The sequence below is a fragment of the Grammomys surdaster genome, unplaced genomic scaffold (assembly GCF_004785775.1).
Source record: "Grammomys surdaster isolate TR1022 unplaced genomic scaffold, NIH_TR_1.0 125996, whole genome shotgun sequence".
Taxonomy (NCBI): domain Eukaryota; kingdom Metazoa; phylum Chordata; class Mammalia; order Rodentia; family Muridae; genus Grammomys; species Grammomys surdaster.
This window is the reverse complement of record NW_021620812.1, coordinates 2642000-2647050: the sequence shown is the minus strand read 5'-3', so window position 1 is coordinate 2647050 and position 5051 is coordinate 2642000. Positions and strand designations below refer to the sequence as shown.

Sequence of the window (5051 nt, the reverse complement as noted above, 5' to 3'; positions counted from 1 at the left end):
ACTGACCTCTCAATGCTCCAAAGGGTCAGACATAACATTCTAGAGAAAGAACATTCCATCAATTCTCCACAAAAAAATCTCAGAAATTCCTTAGAAATACTTAGCAGCACTTTCTGAGAGACATGTCAAGACGGCCTGACTTCCTGTGAGCCCACCCTCATACCTCCCATCCAAGGCTCAAATCCTTTGAGAGGACCATACTCTCCACCTCCTCCTGTCCACCTATGCCCACCTCGGCTGAGATCACACAGATTAGTAAATGTACTGTAAATAACAAAGGCTCTGAACACACAGAACCATCTCGTAGCTGACAGCATGGCACATGCATGCCTGTGAGCAGGGAGAGAGTACCTGTGAGTGTGACTGTGTCTGTGTGTGTGTCTGTGTGTGTGTGTGTGTGTGTGTGTGTACGTGTCTGTGAAAGAGAGGCACCAGATATGGGGAGGAGGGGGAGAAGGAAGAAGGGAAGGAGTAGGAGAAGCAGGAAAAGGAGGAGAGATGAAAGAATCTTCCAGAACTATTCTTTTCGGCCCTGCGGGAGATAGTCCGGCATGAAGGAATAAGACTCACACTGGATGAGCAGAATATTCACTCACTAAACAACTAACGGCCCACTGGAGCTGACCTCTAAGCTTTCAGGGCTCTTAAAAAGGAAGAAACAAACTTATAGAATATGACCCTGAGAAGCCCCAAAACACTCTCTCTTCTCAATAGTTATCATTCCTACAGCCCAGTCTAATTACACTCACGTAATTAAGTAAAAGTCTTTACCATAAAGAGCGTTCATTGCCTTTAACAACAGATAACATAGAGCAGTAACGAGAAAGTAAGCGCAAGCCAAGCTCTCCCGTTCCTTCCTCACACAGCACTCCTGACGTCTCTCTTAACCAAGGAATCAGGAAAGCTGTTCATGGGAAGAGGATCAATATGAAAATGCAATACAACTCTGTGGGGATCAGGAGTGAGGCTAGGGGAAACTGCCGATGCAGATGCTGACGAAGCATGTGACAGGCCATCAGTTTGATCCCTGGCACCAAAGAAGAAACTCACACAGATAAGGTCTTGCAGAGATTTGAACTCCATGTAGTTTTTTATATCAATCCAAATTTGGGAACATGGAAGGCTCCATTTGGAGGTCGACATGACTTGGTTACTCTGATTTTTCTACTGCCTACACAGACATGCTTCTGTCAGATCTGGAAGCAGGCAACAAGCATCACTGAAAACAGCTTAGCATAAAACTTCCACCTTTTCCATCTCAGCCATTCTGACAGGTTTAAGGTGGAATCTCCGAGTCATTTTGATTTGCATTTCCCTGATGACTAACGATGCTGAACATTTTAAAACAGCTTCTTGCCATTAGAGATTCCTGTTGAGAATTCTCTGTTTAGCTCTGTACCACTTTTTTTTAAAAAACTGGGTTATTTGGGTTGTTGGTGTTTAACTTCTTGAGTCATTTATATATTTTGGATATCAGCATTCTGTTGGATATAGGTTTGGTGAAGATATTTCCCATTCTGTAGCCTGTTGTTTTATTCTGTCGGTGGTGTTCTTTGTCTTACAGAAGCATTTTAGTTTCACAAGGTCCCACTTATTAATTGTTGGTCTTAGTGTCTGAGCTGCTGGTGTTCCATTCAGAAAGTTGTCTCCTGTTTCAATTTGTTCAAGGCTATTTCTCTTCTATCAGGTTTAGCATATTCAGTTCTATGTTGAAGTCCTTGATCCACTTGGACTTGACTTTTGTGCAAGATGATAAACACGGATCAATTCGCAATCTTTTACATGCAGGCATCCAATTAGACCAGCACCATTTGTTGAAGATGCTTTCTTTTTTCCACTGTATGGTTTTGGCTTCTTTGTCAAAACTTAAGTGTTTGTAGGTGTGTGGGTTTATTTCTGGGTCTTTGAATCTATTCCATTAATCAACCTGTCTGATTCTATGCCAGTACCATACAATTTTTACTACTATTGCTCTATAGTTCAGCTCGAAATCAGGGCTGGTGATATCTCCAGAAGTTCTTTTGTTGTTCAGGATTGGTTTTGCTATTCTGGGTTAGCTTTCCAAGTAAATTTCAAGGTCTGTAAACAATCGTGTTGGGCTTTTGATGGGAACTGCATTGAATCTGTAGACAGCTTTTGGTAAGATGGTCATTTTTACTATGTTAATCCTACTGAGATCTATGAGCATGGGAGATCTTTCCATCTTCTGATATCTTCTTTGATTTCTTTCTTCTGAGACTTGAAGTTTTTGCCATACAGATCTTTCACTTACTTGGTTAGAGTTACACCAAGATATTTTATACTATTTATGGCTATTGTGAAGGGTGTTCTTTCCCTAACTTCTTTCTTGTCCCATTAATCGTTTGTATAAAGGAAGGCTACTGCTTTTTTTTTTTAAGTTAATTTTGTATCCAGCCACTTTGCTGAAGGTGTTTATCAGCATAGGAGTTCTCTGGTAGATTTTTGGGGTCACTTATGTATAGTATCATATCATCTGTGAACAGTGACAGCACATGCAGTGAGGATGTGGAGCAAGGGGAGCACTCCTCTACTGCTGGTGGGAGGCCAAACTTGTATGACTGCTCTGGAAATCAATTTTGTGTTTTCTCAGAAAATTAGGAATAGTTCTACTTTAAGACCCAGCTAATACTACTCCTGGGCATATATCCAAAAAAATATTCTACCATATCACAAGGACACTTGTTCACCTATGTTCATAGCAACTTTATTTGTAATAGCCAGAAATTGGAAAGACCTAGATGTCCCTCAACCGAAGAATAGATAAAGAAAATGTGGTACATCTACACAATGGAGTACTACTAAATTATTCAGGGCCAGTCAGTTAATGCTAGAGCAACACAATCATTTTCAAAGATGACAGGCTGATTTAAGACACTATGAAAAAAAAAGGGAGCTGGGTCTTAGGCAACCCCAAGCATGTACCCCATCTCTATCCATCACCTTGCCCAAGAGGAAAGAAGACTAGGCGTGGCCCCAGCCATCCGCAGTCCTCAAAGCCTGAGGAGCTGTGAGAAGCATGACGCACAGAAAGCACATGGTGAGAGCAGGCACAGCAAGGGGACAGGCTTGAGTGACAGGTGCATCCTCCCCTGCTGACTGTTCAGAACTCCTCTGACCAATCCTATTTCTCCATGTGCTAACTGCCACATCAGAGTGCATCACAGTGAGAAACAAGGGACAAGGCACTGTGGGCCAGTCACTCACACCCTTGGCTCACATGCTCTGCACTGTTTCTGTGTTGGTTTGGTACCAACCTGAAGTAAAAGCCACCACGTCATCACCGCTGCCCGTCACTGTGCTGTCTGGCCTAACTCACTAACAGAGCCAACAACCAAAACAAGTCACCTGATGCCAGGGCCCTCGCCCCAAGCACTGCCGCCTGTCTTTCTGCTGAGTCACAGTACCCTTCGCTCTAAACAGCTGGAGACACTCGGCTTCAATGTATTGCTAATCATTAAATAATCATTAAATATTGTAATCATTAAATAAGCATTAGATTAACAGGGCTGTTACAATGCTCTGAAAAACCAAGATAGACCACTGACTAAAACACCAACAGGTAACTACAGGAGAGTACCAGACTGAAAGTAAAAACAAGTAGTTGAGTTGTTCTCATTGAAAGCTCTGAAGACTAGCTGTCATTTTTTGTGGTTATTAAGTCATTGCTTACCATGGTAAATCAAGTCTGTAAGGCTGCACACACAAGAACGTCACAAGCACTTTGTTGACCTGGAAAGTCACTTTCCTCTCTAGAACACACTCTCTCAGAATGAATGTGTTTCTTTGGACTATTAATTCTGAGGGCTTCAGAGACAATTTCTACCTTAAAACTTCAATTTGGGAAATTGGCAACATTTTTTTTTCTGGTACAAAGAGTTTTAAGAAAGAATCTGTGTATAGTTCTGAGAAAATAATTTTATGATCAAATCATTAGAGTTCAATAAGTTGCTAGAAGAAGCCACAAAAGCTAAACTGTACATGTGATGATCAGAGTTAGCAAAGCATGTTTGGAGAAAGGTATTATTTATAATGTGAACAAAGAAGAAGATGACTAAAGCATTCTACTAAAGATGTTTAAGAGAAAAAAAGCATTCTACCAACAATATTTAAGAGAAAAATAATTGAAAATTGTAAGATTTAATTCAATGAATGCTACATGTTATTAAGTGGGGATAAGCCTGCTCATACACAGAAAAGTCTGACACTCAGAAAGCCTTCTGGGCTGCTCTCCCAGTTCCCTACAAGGCCAAGCACAGTGCTAAGGAGCAAAGCCCTGTCAGGGACAGACATCAGACAGAGATGACAGAACAAGGTCAGGCTTGCTCTTGGTTTAAATTACTCCAAGGGGAAGTTTCTCTCTTTAATGTGGCACCACACACAGACTTCTAACCGGTGAGTGTGCAGACTCCAGTGGTGAGCACGGGGCACTCACCCTAGCACGCTCACCCCATCAGGACTTCTTTATCACCTCCTTTGTCTTAACTTCCTTCTACTGCTGTGATCCAACACTGAGCAAAACCAAGCAGGGAGAAAGTCTTATTTGGCTGACATGCACAGTCCTCGCTCGGGGAGCTGAGACACGGGCCCAAGGGTGCAGCCTGGAGCAGAACTGGGCTATGGAAACTTCTTACTGGCTTGTTCCCATGGCTCTAGCTTGTTCAGCCTGCTTTTTTATACAACCCAGAACCTCCCAAGGGGGAGAGGGGCCACCCACAGTGAGCTGGGCCCTCCCACATCAATTATTAATAAAGAAAATATCCTACACACATGCCTACAGATGATCTGATTAAGACGTTTTCTCAACTGAAGTTCTCTAGATAGTGTCAAACTGACACAAGAAAACTATCAAGACACCCTTCCAAGACTCAGGGAAGAACATCACAAAAAGGGGACAAAAAGCACATAGGAGGGAGACAGGAGCAGCACCGTGGAGCACTGTTTTCTGTGAGAGGAGCACCATAGAGCACTGTTGTCTGCGGGAAGAGCACCAAGGAGCACTGCTGTCTGTGGGAGGAGCACTAAAGAGCATT

General features: G+C 42.5%; 1 protein-coding gene across 1 annotated transcript in view; it reads right to left on the bottom strand.

Moving 5' to 3' along the window:
* Positions 1-5051, bottom strand: part of Pigk (phosphatidylinositol glycan anchor biosynthesis class K) — an 81208-nt gene that overhangs the window by 63040 nt on the left and 13117 nt on the right. The window lies entirely within an intron of this gene.